We start from the raw sequence: 16,422 nt of genomic DNA, 5'->3' as shown, positions 1-16,422 counted from the left end.
GTTAATAGAAGCCCAATTACATAAATTCGTCATGCTTTGTCTCCAAGGTAAAATTATAGTGCCTTCGGTAATGATTAAGCTGAATTGAAACAACCCTGAACATTCTGAACATTTATTATCACAAAATGTCATCAATAAAGCTCTCAGAATTCTTTTAAAGCCCTTATTATTAAAACTTCAAGAACTGAACACACCCTAGATGTTTGATCCAGTCCCATCATACTTTAAGGGCCAAAAAAGTTTTTGAGAAAATTACAGATCCTTTAGGAGGAGGCTAGTGGGTTTTACATCTTTTCACTAAATAAATTTCATCCTATTTTATAAAAGAAAGAAAATTACACTATACAAAAACCATTAATGACCATTAAGAATCACAAGTAATGAAGTTGAAAGTAGGAAGCCAGTTATTCTGACATTCCAATAGTTTCTCTTCAACACCTGAAATTCCCATCAAGTCAACTGCAAATTTCCTTTAACAAAGAATAAACCATAAAATCATAAGTCATTCCATATCGCTGCCTCTAAAGATGAGCCATCTGACACTTGAATGTCCCAAAAGCTCTTGTCACCTTATCTGGAAAACAAGCCAAACAAAAATAAAAAAGGAATATGAACACTAAGATCCTTACAAACTAACCTGGAGATACAGTAACAAAAGTTCTCCACTGATTTATCACACTGTAACCACAGTTCCCTGCTAAAAATTTGAATAATATAAATAAGTAATTTTGGTTACTGCACACCTTACACACAATATGGTTAAGTTCTTGTTATAGTCAAGTAGCACGACTTGGTTCTGTAGCAAAGACTGAAGTAGCTCACCTTACAAAATTGAACAAGTACTTGATTTGGTTTTCGTTACAAGACGAGATTCTCCACCAGCTGCCACATCAGAAACAATGCTGGCCACCTCCTCATAATCTGGAAAGCTATTGCTGTCCAGTTTGGAATGGATTAAGTTACCATCAACCTTCACTTCGAAGGATGCTGGGAAAGAGAACAAAGAAAACACCTGAGCAATCTTGACCAAACTCTCAAGTTTAAACTTACATTTACATTTTCTATGCTTAAATTCCCAATAAAAGTCTGTTACAATGAAAATACACATTGCAGTTTCAAGAGTTTATATTTAACTAAACGATAACGTATCATGAAAATAAATGCAGAGCTTCATATGAAAAAAAAATACAGGTAAACTGAAAAATCTAGCAAATTAAATTGATCATAATTTGAAGCTTTCATGGAGTGAAAAACTATGATAAGCGCTTTTCGACAGTAGATGAAAAAAAAAAAATGCGGTTCAAGCACACATTCTGTCAATAAAAAAATTGTACACATCAATAATTCTAAATGGCAAAGTAAGAGAAATTTACTTCTACTTCGTGGTGAAAATGCGATTTCCGGACCAACTTAGACGATAAAATATATTAATAATAGAATTAAGTTTCATATGTTGCGAGGTCAAAGAAGACAGAACTGGGTACTGATTGATTTATTACCTGGGCATAAGGTATACATAGCAGCGTGCGGACGGAATCATGGTGTCCGACCCCAGGTCTCCGTGACCCGCACGCTGAGTGAGAGCAATCTGTGTTTGTTACCAGTCAATCAAATAACAATAACAAGAGACATAATGTACATGCAGTGATAAAATATATATTGGCGAAAAGGCCAGGAAATTCTACATACAAATATATACTGTACATGAGATTTTTGCTGCGTTGATAGATGAGATGCATGATCGTAATTAATGGGTAGAGAAGACGTCTTTACAATATACTTACAAAGTAATTATTCTACTTGCGCGGTAGCCTTTTTAAAAAATTTGTGGTAGCGCTTCTATTGTTTTTTGTGTAGGCGACAGGCCCAGCCCACTACTGGAGCACTCGGGGGAAACAACCGGCCAGTTAGTTCAATTGTGTTTGTGCCCTTATGTCCATAAGAGGGTAGGAGGGTGGGCCCCGATTGAAACTGAATTTTATTATGAAAATATCATTTTCATATAAGTAACTTAGCAAGTAATTACATAGCTGAATCCCACACTGAAAGGAAGTGGGACACATGGACATATTCTGCTCCAAAACATTAAAGCGTGGTAATGACTTTGAAATAGAAAACTTGGCCAGCAATGATACAATGCTTGTTGTTTCCTTACCTGGTAAGAGAGCTACTGCAGGTAAATACTACCTCTGGTTGGTGCTCAACCTGTAGTGGCATTGCAGTTGAGCCATGGGTTGCCTCTACTTCAGTGGAAGCTTTGCAGCCTAATGGCTAACAAAGCATATAAAAACGCCCTTGCCCTGGGTGCAGTACCAAATTAAAAACAACCAGACAATGCTGTCACCTACTCTGAAAACACCACAACCCATCCACTAAGACTGGTGGGTACTCCAGGTACACTGTACCCCCAGGCTCCTGAACAACTTGAAACCATACACCAAGGTGGAAGGATAGTAGGAGAAAAAGAGTGCTTCCTATGAATCCTCCCCCAATACCATGCCATCCACTGATAACGGCCCCAAGGTACTGCAATTATCAAACACAGTTCCCACCTCCTTTAAATATTGTGATGAACAAATAGACTTGCACTTCCAGTAGGTCAACTGAAGAATAGAGGAAAGGGACATATTGTGCCTGAAAGCTAAAGAGGTAGTTACTGCCCAGATGTCATGAGCTTTCACTTTAAAAGTAGGCAAAATGTCCTCCTGAATCCGTGAATGTGCCTCAGAAATTAAGTCCCTCAGGAAGAACAACAATGCATTCTTAGTAAGAGAATGCGACGGGTTCTTAACTGAACACCAGAGGTTACATGGACCTCTGATCTTTTCAGTCCTGGTTAAATAATACCTCAGAGCTCTGACAGGAAAAAGTACTTTCTCTTCTTCCTTGGAGCCAAAGATGTTCAATAAATTCTTAATGGTAAAAGAACGAGGCTAGGGCTTGGAAGGGTCCTCGTTCTTGGCTAAAAAAAACCTAGGTTAAAGGAGCATACTGCATCTCTTTGGGAAAAACCTACCCCTTTATTGATGGCTTGAATCTCACTAATACGTTTAGTGGTAGCTAAAACGAGGAATAGCGTCTTACAAGTGAGATTCCTCAGAGAAGCAGAACAAAGGGGTTCAAAGGTAGGACCTGTTAGCCACTTCAATACTACGTTTAGGTTCCAAGAGATCAGATCGTCCTTCCTCTGCTTGGACATATCAAAGGACCTAATGAGGTCATTAAGATCCAAATTTGACGAAAGATCCAGGCCTCTATGTTTAAAAACTGAGCTAAGCATAGCTCGATACACCTTGATGGTGGAAGAAAACAAATTTCTAGAGCTCCTCAAACATAGGAGGAAATCAGCAATCTGAGTTATAGATGTCTCAGAAGAAGAGACATTATGGTTGAAGCACCATCAACGGAAGACTGCCCACTTAGCCTGGTAGATAAGGCTAGAAGAGTTACACCTGCATCGTGCAACAGCCTCTACAGCTCACCTTGAAAAACCTTTCACTCTGACAAGCTTGCAGACAGTCTAAAGCCTGTCAGAGCAAGAGTGGACAGCCCTTGGTGGTGTCTCCAGCAGTGGGGCTGCTTGAATAAATGCGGTTTTTGGGGAAGAAGTCTTGGGAATCCACCAACAACTGTAGAAGGTCTGGGAACCATGCCTTCATGGGCCAGAACAGGGCTATAAGGGTCATAGTTACGTTGTGATGAGTATGAAATTTGCTTATCAACTCCCTGACCATGCTGAAAGGAAGGAAGGCATAAAGATCCTGACTGGTCCAGTCTTGCAACATGGTGTCTGTTGCCCATGCAAGAGGATCTGGGGCTGGAGAGCAAATGAGAGGAAGTCGATGGTTTCTAGAGGTGGCAAACAGGTCTAATGTTGGTCTGCCCCATAGTTTCCAAAGATCCAGACAGACCAGAGGATCTAGGGTCCATTCAGTGGGAAGGACTTGCTTCCAATGGCTCAGCTTGTCTGCCAAGACATTTAATTTCCCCTGGATAAACCGGGTGACCAGTGTCACTTGATTTTGACTCATAAGAGAGAAGGAGTGAGTGCCACCTTGTTTCTGGATATAGGCTAAGGCCGTGGTATTGTCAGCATGCACTACTACTTTCTTGCTGCGGACCATGTTCAAGAAATATATACTGAAGGCCTAGATGAATCGCCTTCAATTCTCTGACATTTATATGTAAATTTTGTTGCTCTGGGGTCCCATACTGGATACCTCCTGATTCCCCAGTAGGGCTCCCCAGCCTCAGTCTGAGGCGTCTGAATACAAGTCTAGGTTGGGGCTCAAAGGTTGAAGGGACTTCCCTTCTGATAGTCTTTCTTTGGGCAGCCACCATTGCAGGTCCAATATGATCTTACAAGGTGACTGAAAACATACAAGAGTCTGGTTGTGTTTTCCTGTCCCAGTTGGCCTTTAGAAAGAATTGAAGAACTCTCATGTGCAATCTGCCCAGCTTGACAAACGACTAAATGGATGCTAGAGTCCCCAGAATGCTCATCCACTGCTGAGCTGAGCAGGATGGGAGGGCTATAAAGCTGTGGACCGTCTGAAGGCAGCCAGAAATTCTCTTGGATGATGGAAAAGCCCAAAAAGCCAGAGTTGACAGTCATTCCCAAATAGAGAATCTCTTGCGACAGGGTCAACTGGGGTTTCTGGAGACTGATGAGAAGATCCAGTTCCTGGGTGAGGAGAAGAATCCTGTGTATGCCCTTCATACACTTTTCCTTTGACAGGGATCGAAGCAGCCAGTTGTCCAGACACAGAATGACGTTTATCACTATTAGATGGAGCCATTTTGTGGGAGGAGAGAGCACTCAAGTGAACATCTGAGGGGCCATAGAAAGGCCGAAGCAAAGGGCCTGAAGCTGAAATACTTTGTTCTGAAAAACAAACCATAGATACTTCCTGGAGTCTAGATGGATTGGGATGTGGAAGTATGCGTCCTGCATATCCAAGGTTATCATCTACTCGCCCTGGTGAATGGATGAGAGGACTGAATGGTTCGTCTCCATCTTGAATTTTGTCTTCTGGACAAAGCGACTGAGGTGTAGAAGCCCTCTGTGTTGGTGTTCTTGACTTGCTGTATGGCCCTCTTTTGGATGAGGGAGGACACCTCCTCCAAAAGGGCCGAATGTCTCTCTGAGCCTTTTAAGTAAGCCGACAATGTGATGGGAGAGGTGACTAATGGGGGGCTCTCCAGGAATGGGATGACATAGCCTTCCTTTGGAACCTTGATGACCCATGGCTCTGTCCTTCTGATCATCCAATTCTCCCAAAACTGTAGAAGTCTGGCTCCTACTGGTGTATGAAGGACTTCCATGTCACTTTTTGGGCACTGTCTTGGCTGGGCCCTTCTTGGTGGACCTGGTCATGAAACAGACATAGGGGCGGGTCATAGACTGCAATCTGGGCCTACTTCCATGAAAGGGCTGCTGCTGGAGGGGAGAGGACATCTTAAGAGTAAAAGAAGTTGAATCCTTGGGACACTTGGAGACTGTGACAACAAATCCTGCATGGACTTCTTTTGCAAATCAGATGTAATCTGCCTAACTGTGTCCTGAGGGAAAAGGTGGTGATGGTCCAGAACGCAGAATGTCAAGAAAAATTGATGAGACCAGAGGAGGAGGCAGCAACTCCCAAAGGAGCTTCCCTGGTGGCATAAGACAAATATCTCCTTCGAACAAGGCACCAGAGAGGAAAGGCGAAGGAAGCCTTCCTTGCTCCCTTTTAGCTGAAAGCCAATTTTCAATTCCCTTAAGAGCCTTCTTGGAAGACGAAGAAAGCACCATCTTGGGGAGCCTAGTCTTGTCGTCTGGATGAGACCTCATCATAAAGGTCAAGGCAGGTGAGACTGGGGCAGCTGGGGAGAAAAAGGTGGGAAAATTCGCCAACAATCAGTGCAGAAAAGCTGCATAGGCTGATGGAGGAGCAGGTTCTTGATTGCCTTCCTCCTCTGCTGAGGACACCGGGGCCAGGGTAGCCTCAAGAGAAGTCTTGGAAGCAGAGGGAGCTTTTTTCAGCAAGCTCATAATCTCAGCCAACTGCTGCTTAATAGGAACCAATGAAGGTTCGTCTTGAACTAAAGGCGAAGGCGACTGAAGAGAAGCAATACATTTGGGAGTGGGAGCTTGGTGCTCAGAGGAGGGTGACAGGTACTGAAGAGTTGGTGCTGAGCTCTTGGAAAGTGGCGGCGAGCACTCAAGAGGAGACAGGCGTTTGGACGCTGATGTGGGGCACCTGAGAGAATTTGCTGGGCGCTTAGGGGCCAGGTGAGGGCGCTCAGCGGTTGGGTGTTGGGGAGAGAAGGCCTCTGGACTATCCCATGTGGGATGATGGATTGGGAAGGGACAGAAGAGTCCACAGCGTAACTGTGCGAAGGCTGTCAGCTAAGACTGGCTGTCTTAGACTGTTCAACAGGAAGTGGATCATAATGGCGACCAACCTCATCTGAATGGGGCTTTAGAGGACGTGACAAATCTAGGAATCACTTGTGGTGCCTCTTGATCACACTGGAATTGTCAGAACTAGAAGACAACTGGTGGACATCCAATGAGATGCCTTTCCAATGACTGTCTATTGATAACTGGGATCGCGCGACAGGCTCGACTGAGGGGACGATTACCTGTGGGCAAACCCCATCGGCCTCCCTTGGACTTCCAGTATGTCTTCCAAGTTCAGGGACCTTCGTCTAGGAAAACTGATGGGACTAGTAGCCACCTCCTCCAATTGCACTACACTGTCACACATCACTTTTTCTGTGAACGCTTTGTCTATAAGCACTTTCAGTGACTCCCAATTCTGCCACTCTGCTAACTACAAGACCTATCTTCTTATCGAACCTAGATTCGAGACTGGCAATGGCATTAGCATCGGAAGCAAGGGAGTCAGGCACGGGAGTAGGTGGATGAATAGTAGGAGGGCCAGTATTAGGAGAAAAAGTGAGAATAGGAGTAGAAGGAATAGCAGGATTAGCTTCTAAACTAGGTTCAGGAGTGGTTTCTAGACTAAATGATCGTTTCTCGGCTCTAGAAGACGCTTTTCTCTTCCTAACCCTTTGTAACTTATCCAAGTGAGATCTAAGCACTTTTCACTGTTTTTCATCCCAATCAAAACATTCATTACATGTTTTCTCCTTACTGCATTCTTGCCCCTACAATTAGCCTACTACAAGTCGAATGTTGATCGTAACGATTTAGTCAACCTAGTTTTGCATCCTTCAATGCAATAGCAAAAACTAGAAGAGCTAAAATCTGACATAACTCTGTAAAACTAGGATCCTGATCCAAAAAACTAATGAGCTGACAAAAACTCTGGAAGCTACCAAAATAAAGTGATAATACTTCACCGAAGTCCAGTAAAAACAACTGAAAAGCAAGAAAAAAGCTGCTGCAATGGCGCTGATGTACGACGAGCCATGGCAGAAACAAAATTGAACTAATAGTTCCATTTTTTCCCCGAGTGCTCCGATAGTCGGCGAAGCCTGTCACCTACACAAAAAACAATAGAAGCGCTACCTTGAATTTTCATAAAAGGCTGCCATGCAAGTAAAAACCTTAGCTATGTAATTACTTTGTAAGTTACTTATATGACATTAAATTTTCCCTTACAAGACACGCACAGGTGCATTCAGATACATCCCAATTACAGTAATGCATGTCCGACCACATTGTGAAAGTGAAACCTCAAGTTGGTTAGAGGAGGAAACAAACCCATTTCAAACTCATTTACAGGTAATTTAAGAAAGTGTGCTAAGAATAACTAGCTATGGTTTAAAACCTGTGAATTATTTTTAGGGGAGGAGCTAACCACTTTTTGGTTTCGAAATTACTCCGTTACACATTGAAACAAGGATTTTCAACTAAACACTAAATCTGCTATTCTCATAAGCATGTTTAGATAACTTGAAGTTTCTCAAAGCCTGGAAGTCAAATTATCACAATTTGACCAAACATTCTAATAAACTTGCACAGCAAATTTAGCTATCGCAAATGAGCAGTAAGTCGTTTCCTCCAAAAACTGCTTTCAGCGAGTTCACGTGACATGCAACAAGTCAACTGTATTTCAACTAATTCATCACCTATCAACTGGGTCCCAGTAGTGTCTGTCGAGCTATTCTGGTCTGCTGTTTCTTGTCGGCGCAATAATCTGAATCATTATCTACAAGTGACAAAATACTTACTTTTACGGCCAACAGTGCCATGAATTTCCGCTTGGGGAACTTTTTCCTCGATAGCTCTGGACAGCTCCCTAAAGCGGCCTTCGTACCCTCAGGAACCACTGAAATAATTTTGACATATAACAAAAACTTAGAACAAACACAAAACAATAACTGTTATTATACCGAGCAAGTTGAGAATAGTTGCCCACTAATTTTGCAATTAAGGCTCAAGTTATAAGAATTTCAATCAGCTGTCATATTACAAGCTTTATATATATATATATATATATATATATATATATATATATATATATATATATATATATATATATATATATATATATATATTTATATATATATATACACACACACACACAGTACGTTGCATACTGTACGGCATGGTAACAAATTTAGCCTGGTACACCATGAACATATAAACTTATATATAGCCTGTTGCCAAAGATGACAAGGCGTTTCTTATACCAGAACCTACAATTTTACTTTATAAAAACATATATAGAGAAGAAGATAGTAGGAAAATCCTTCAAAAGATGATACAAGTATGCAGTCTGACACACCTATAGTTTAAAACATGCTCTTTAAGATGGGCATGATTGCCAACGTGAAAATCGAAAATGGCAGCCAAAATCCAAGGTGGCGTCCAACATTAAAGATTAATAATTGCGATGAACAGAAAATAAGTTTTATTGTATTAAGTGTTATTTATTATGCAATATTTTACACAAATAGCCTTATATTCAGGTTATACAGGTTTCATTATCAATTAAATGCATGGACAGGCACAAAGGGAAGTACAAGGAAGGGCTGACTTCTTGCATGTGCAACATCCTGCGCTCTCAGTTTTGCACTGGCACATTTTAAGTGCTTGGCATTGATTCTGCTATGGCTCTTAGTTCAGTAAAGTGAATAGTGAATGTGCCATCACCATTATTTTTCCATCCTCAGGTGATGGCAGCGCTGGCTTCGTCTGGAGAGCCTGGCGCCATATGTACCCCACCTGATATGTAGCTCATCAGACGTGCTGGATAAGAGCTCCTCATGTGGGTGGGATTGCATCATAGTGTCTGTTCTTTTCTGCAAACATGATTTTCCGGGCTTTATTCACAGACAAATCTGAACTGGATCGATCATACAGCAGAACAACGAATCGTTCTATTACTCACATCTATCTTCTGTGATCTCCGCAAAAGGTGCAGGCAGCTGGCGAAATGTGTTATTGGCTTGAGAAAAAATGGCCCAGCTTTGAAAGCAGGATTTTTTGCCTCTTCCTTTAAAGGCACTCACTGTGTCACAGCCAGTCACTACATGGAAAAATAATAACCCACAGGCCTTCTCCCCATGCTTACAGACTTATTCTGTGGACTGGTAACCATCTCCTGCTTTTACCCCTGAAAGCAACCCACAAGTGGTCTAGGCCACCTCCTTTTCAAAACAGGGAATGCTGCCACGGCTATGACGACTATATCGATGTCATTTGCAAGGATGGTTGCTCTAGTGATGTAGCTGTGCTTCACAGCATTCATAACATGGTAAAAATCATAGCGTCAGCTTCTTCATGGGAACAGTCGGTCATGTCTTCCATCATGTGTTTTACCTCATCTTCTTTATAGCCAACACATGATGCCATGGCTGTAGCAAACACTAGTCCACCAGTAGCTTGTTTCAGCTTACGGGCTAGGAAAGCATACACTTTTTTTTTGTTCTCCTCATTTTGAAGGAAACTGGGCCAGTTCTGGGGAACCTTTCCTTTTTCTGTTACTCGGTGTCGGGATCCCCTACTTTTCTGTGATCTCGTGATGATTTCAATGACTGTGAACTGTAAGTATCGAATACTACATCAGTGCGTTTGTACCTCTCAGCATAATTGTTTATCTTTCCAACAAGGTCGTGTTCAGCATAGTCCTTGAAGGTTAGATGGTTGGGTCAAACATGCAATAATTTCTGATTTTGTTCCACGGTAGAGATCCCCGTTTGAACTGATGGAAGCTGGGAAGTTTGCATTTTCGTTGATGCATGTCTCAAATTTTCTCATGTGTTCCCCTTTTCACAGATGAAACAAATATTCTCTTTTGTGTTGATGTGCTGCCTTTTGGTTCTTTCTTCGTTTCTGCTACAACCCTTTGCTGCACTCTCCGTTTTCTTGCTCTCTCCACTTTTGTGTTACTGAACATCAAGAAACAGCTGGGGTGGTACTTTGCGTCATTTCTCTTTAGTGTCTCCTCTGTGCCACGATTGCCTTCATCTAGCCTGGCCAGATTGATGGGTATGGGAAGGTCACTAAGTTCACACCGTACAAGAATATCCCTGTGCAGTCTTAAAACCACTGCTGCTGGGGAAGCGATGGTAATCAGCTTGTTGAAGTCTCTCCGTAGTGGCGTTTTGGCATAGGCAAAAAACGTCAGGTACATGCATTCACCGTAGCCTACACGTTTTGTGCAATTTTTTTTAAGCAGCCTGATGCGTTTCACTTTGGCCCCTAGCTGCATTCACTTATTAGCCTTTCACTTTACCTCCAATCCGCTTCCTTTCTTTAATCGTGCTGTCCAACCGCTCCAACTCCCTCTTTTCACTGTCTAAAGCACTGAATGGCTGATAGTGCTCCAGTACTTGGCTTTGTGCGAAATTTCCATAAATCAATCATAATACATATGCATATTACATGTACACAAATACACCAGTAAATGCTTAACTGGGTACCAGGTAGTCAGAGGGTTGTGGTTTGCTGCAAGCCAATCTGCAACCCTAGCTGGAAAAGGCAAAAAACTAAGATCTCACGACCCTGACAGGAAAGCACCTCAGTGGCAGAAAAAAAATATAGAAAACAGAAGAAAACCAAGCAGAGAAACAACGAAGGAAAAACAAGATACACTAAGAAATGAAAGGCACCAGGCTGCTTAAAAAAAATTGCACAAAACGTGTAGGCTACGGAATGAATGTCCTGACGTTTTACTCAATAATATTTAATGCTGTATTCACAGAAGGCATCCTAAAATACCTTGAAATGAAAAATAAGCATGTGTATGACTGTATGTTTCACTACGCTTGTGTACATGTGTCGATACTGTAACTGCTGAACATTTACGCGTGCTCCAGGAGCAACAGCCCATTCTGGCATGAAACCAGCTAGAAAACAAAAAACCTCAATCAAAACAGAAGCGAAAATTCTGTCGACTATTGACCATGTTTGCTATATTGTGGCTTACGTTAAATATGGCACTAACAAATGTTCGTGTAGTAAACTGGACTAGTTGCACAACTTCTTAACTACTATGGGTAACATTGATTAACTAGTTAGTCTTTCAAGGGCAGGGGTGATTAAGAGAGAGAGAGAGAGAGAGAGAGAGAGAGAGAGAGAGAGAGAGAGAGAGAGAGAGATTCACTGCTTATTCCTTGGTTTAAATATTCGCGTAGTGTGTTTAACTTGATAATAGTATAGGCTTTCATTCTTCAGGCCCTGTACGTAAAACTTGGCTGGATCAATCTGGAGAAGCATCTAATTATAAAATCGGCTTTCATGGGTGTAAGCAGGGATTTCAGAATGCGTGAGGGGTTGGGACAAAAACTGATCTGAACACAAATTTTGTTTAAAATATTGTATGGAATTTAATTTCAAGCAAGAAAGACTTATTAGAACTGGGCCTACAGCGTATGTGGATTTTCAGTAAACCTTAGTACTACTTCCAAACTTTTCCTTTTCTCGAGCACCATTTTCATGGCTATTTTGCATAGAGCACTATCAATACTTTGTCACTGGTTTTTAATAACAAAAGACGTATACATCTTTTTGTAGTTGCAATTTATCATTTACAGCTCTTTACTACTACTAGCCCATGTTACCAGGCATACAGCTTTATTTAATGCGCTGTGGATGGCTAACAAAAAATGCCTGACAAAGTACTTTGTTAGACTACCATGTATTTATAAGTTACAAGCTCTTGGTAACTAACGACGATAGCCTTGTTGCCATCAAGCACAGTGCACATTCCAGTAAGTCGTATTTTGCTTGTCAGCACTAATTGTTAACTATACTCATATTTCAAGTCCCAATTTGCTTGTCAGCAATACTTGTTAATTTTACTCAAATGTTTTATTATATCAAGAGATTTGTGCTGAATAAGGTAGTGCAGTTCCATCCATTTACAAGTCAACTTATCTTGCTTCTTGTCCAGGCTAAAAATAGAGGTTCAACAACCCTGATTCTATTTCTGGTCAATTATAAGTTCAGCCTATAATTTCTGAATGTGCAAGGATACGGGTTTTAATGAAAATAAATATAAATAAGTGCTCCATCAAGAAGACAAAACGATAAGGTAGTACGATACTTGAGTCTATAATGTTTGCAAGGTTATCTCAACCAGCTCCAGCAGAGGACATAGAAGTTAGCGGGCTGGAGGAGTGCAACGTCACGATGATATGGCGGTTTTGGTGTCTGGTTTAGTGAGAGTAGAAGTTGAATGGAAATGCAGATATGGATACTAACCGTTATGGCCAATATTTGAGAGGGTGAAATACTGCTCTTACAGACACCGACCATGTCCAAACTTTTTATGGTACTAGATTAATGGTGCATTGGCACATATTAACGGTGGTGTGTGAAGTGTTTCTGGATAGGTTGCATAACAAAAATTGAGTTGGTGCTATTTTGGCTTATCTACGTGTCACCTACTCCGTGGTGTTAGTACTAAACACCGTGTGGTAAATGTGAAGTAGACGGCCGCACGAAAATATCGTTTATATTAATATAATTTGTCGACCACACAATATAGGAACTGGTGTATATAATACTTTGATCCCCGTGGGGCTAGTACTACAAACGGCGTCCCAAGGAGCTTCCGCCATGTTTAGTACTAGCACTTTAGAGTAGGTGACGCACCGATAACAAGCCAAAGTAGTACTAACTGAGTTTGCTTAAACTTGGTTGCATTACACTGTCCTGTATGGTACTATATCATATGTAGCCTACGGGGTTCCCACCAATACTTAAAATCGGAAAATTTTGACATCAGTAGTACGAAAAATTACCCATAATTACCCTCACATGGTTACATGCTGTTTGTTACCACATCTACAGTACATGTCCCTATCAGACACTAAAAAGTTGCATGTGGTATGGCAGACGCCATATTGGCACGTTAAGTTAATTCATGTTTTTTTTTCTTTCGATTCAATGCAACACGGGGTATTGAGAATTAAAGTTTAGTTATTTCTTACTATCACGAATAACGCTGGTTTACCTAACAAAATGTCAACTTTTGTTGCATTCTCAAATCTACATGGTTTAAATGTTTTTCAGTTTTCTCTCGAATGACGCCTGAGATGATCGAGAATTAGGATTAATGCTGGCAAATAAAATGGGGCTCCCACTTTGTGGTCAGGACTCGGCGAGGTCCGATAGTCGAGAATTCAAAAATATGTTACATGGCTCTGTCCGTAAGCCACGTAAAGAGTGCCAAGTACAGAAATCGTTCCCGCCTTTACCACAAAATTTAAAACTATTTCAGATTTTAAAAATTCTCTCTTACTCTAGTTGCAGGAGCGAGTCCTAAAAGACCATTAAACATTAACTTACACAGCTGTCAGTTTAAACATTAAGAGCAAATGTGGCACAAGGTTTCAACGCAAACATCGTCCGACAACTAATAACTTGGCTTATAACACTAAAGGTTAACAAATGATTATTTAGTATTGATACATACTATAATAAATGTATATATTAAAGTAATCAGCAATGGTGGGGGTGAACATCACCAAAGCGAAAACTTGTAGAATATTCATCAAATGACGTCATGGGAGAAATCAAAAGGCCCACACATTACTTCAATATACCTACTACGCCTCTTCACCGTAGGTAGGTCTTGTGATGGTCAGCGTCATATGCACTTGATATAAACAGGTTCACATTGTATAACATACAGAAGGGATCACTCTAATATATCGTCGAACCATAGGCTACAAGATGGCATAGGATTGCTATCCAGATATCCAGATAATAAGCTATTGATTAACGACGAAATCTGTGCCGCGTCGCAATGAATCTAGCCATGACTACAAGCTATAATAACAAACAAAAGTAAAACAGACAAGTTTTAGCATTCTCCATACGACTGCCTACTTTAACTATAAGTAACAGTAAGTACATCACTCACCAATATTCAACCTCTACAGTCACCATTTTTAACTTTTATAGAAATGTGCGTCTTCAACAATACCGGGAGGAACCCACACACTTAAGAGGTGCAACGACTAACTGGGGTGCCGCGAGCGGCGGGAAGTGAATTTATAGAATTGGGTTCATTGTACCGTTGTTGCTAAAGCCTGAGATAATCAGTACTTTCGCTAATTTTCAATCAGCTATATCACCAGTTAGCTCATAAAGAGTTACTTGTCTAATAAATGTTCTTGTTTTGATTCTTCAGTCATTTCTGTTGAACAATGCAACGTTCGAGAACATTATTCTCAGCAGTAGTAAATTCAAGAATAGGCAACAGACAAGCAACTTTCACGAAGGAGTCGACTGTCTTTCCTTGTGAGTGAAGAATTTTGAAAACTGTCCCACCGTTCCACAAGTTTCTTGGAAATACGGAAATAGAGGGTAGTATGGTGAATTTAAAAATCTGTCATCAACGACTGTCCAAGATAGGCGGACATTATGAAACGTGAAATAAAAAGTGGAATGTCAACAAAGATGTTTTTCAAATGTTTTCTCTTCAAAGACCGTGAAGAATACATGGCGAGTCATTTGAGTGAAGACATTTGTCAGCGGGTTAAACAAATGACATTTGAGTCTCCTTGAGATATTTCGTTGATTAGAGAGAGAGAGAGAGAGAGGAGAATGGATTTATACCATAACTCGGGACAACGTATTCTTCATTTTCTTCTATTTTCCTAGGTTAGCGGTACTGGAGATCTTCAATTTTTCAAAATGTATGTTATGAAAAATCAAGAATCTCTCTCTCTCTCTTTGAAGGTCACAAGTCTGGCACATTGCAACGAATTGTAAAATATAAAATAATCTGCAGATTTATGCAATAATACCAATGGTTTATATTTAGTAACGTTTTTCGTATTAACCTTCATTTTGTAACTTCGCCAGCATAACATCTTTATGATGCAACATAATCGATTCAACCATGCATACATCTTTAGCATATTGCCGTATATTTACAGTTTTAACACCAAGTGATTCACATTTACTTATTTTCAGTGGCGTGCGGGAGAGGGGGGGAGGAATGGGGCTTGGGGTGCTTGAACCCCTGCCCTTTTCCTTCTTCAGAAATAATAATTTAATTGGATCAAATTTTCCTTGCAACATTTCTTCTTTTTATATATATTGTATACAGTATTACTATATAACTGCCACATATAAAACATGGCAGATTTCATGTAAAAAACTGAGGGAGTGCCCTTTTTTCCACCTGAGCCCCTGTCCTTCTGAAAGTCTGTGCACGCCCCTGTTTATTTTTCAGAAGGTTCGTCTAAGTTTTGCCGTTTAATTGTCAAGCAATAGAAATCCCTACATATTTGTTATCTCTTTTGGCCCGTTTTCCCTTAATGACGCCGCGATCACACGGGATTCGTCAGAGAAGAGTAGAATCAATATGAATGATATTCATTGTCAAACTACAGAAACCTAATTATTATTATTATTAAAATTATAATTTCCTTTAGGTGCAAGTTATCCCCAAATTATAGCGAATTCGATATTAAACGACATTTGTGGCTTAATAATTGTGAAAAGTGATGATATATACAACAATAAACAATAAAAATCACCTTTGAGATAACAGTTTATCCTACCAGTTTAAATATTGCAGTAAATAAAATATGTGTTCTACAAATATTAACATGAGAGTTCTGCTCGATATACAGTAAAGTCACCAGCTGCACTGCCCGAGCACAATCGATCTTTCCCTCTCTCGGCTATTTGACACCTTGTCATTAGATGGTGCAATGAGAGGGACTGGGACGAATGAATTGCCAGATTATGTGTCGAAAGATAAACGTTAAACCAAAATCTTTTCTTATCTGAGCTTCAAGCCTAAGCCGTTTCACATTCACTGCTCTGAGAGTAAAGACTTTCTTCACCGTCAGGATGAGAGATACAGTCTACGACGACTTCCCCTATAATTTTTTTGACTGTGAGTTTATCTACATTCGTAACATCAGAGATGGGCGGGAGCTTTTGAAATAACAATGGGTTTTCAAGCAACAAATTATTCATGCGACATATGCAAGAAG

At 40.6% G+C, this 16,422-nt stretch overlaps 1 protein-coding gene and 1 long non-coding RNA gene across 3 annotated transcripts in view; one reads left to right on the top strand and one right to left on the bottom strand.

The window, feature by feature from the left end:
• The window catches only part of LOC136833484 (DNA ligase 1-like), a 440,466-nt gene that overhangs the window by 304,277 nt on the left and 119,767 nt on the right, over positions 1-16,422 (top strand). The gene's annotated exons all lie outside the window — the stretch shown is intronic.
• LOC136833482 (uncharacterized) lies at positions 99-14,486 on the bottom strand. Its single transcript, XR_010851482.1, has 4 exons — positions 14,331-14,486; positions 8,185-8,282; positions 823-987; positions 99-574 (listed from the first exon to the last, which is right to left on the bottom strand). It is a non-coding gene; the product is annotated as an uncharacterized lncRNA (long non-coding RNA).

The sequence above is a fragment of the Macrobrachium rosenbergii genome, chromosome 51, assembly GCF_040412425.1.
Source record: "Macrobrachium rosenbergii isolate ZJJX-2024 chromosome 51, ASM4041242v1, whole genome shotgun sequence".
In the NCBI taxonomy this organism is placed as follows: Eukaryota; Metazoa; Arthropoda; class Malacostraca; order Decapoda; family Palaemonidae; genus Macrobrachium; species Macrobrachium rosenbergii.
This window is presented reverse-complemented; position numbering and strand designations above follow the sequence as displayed.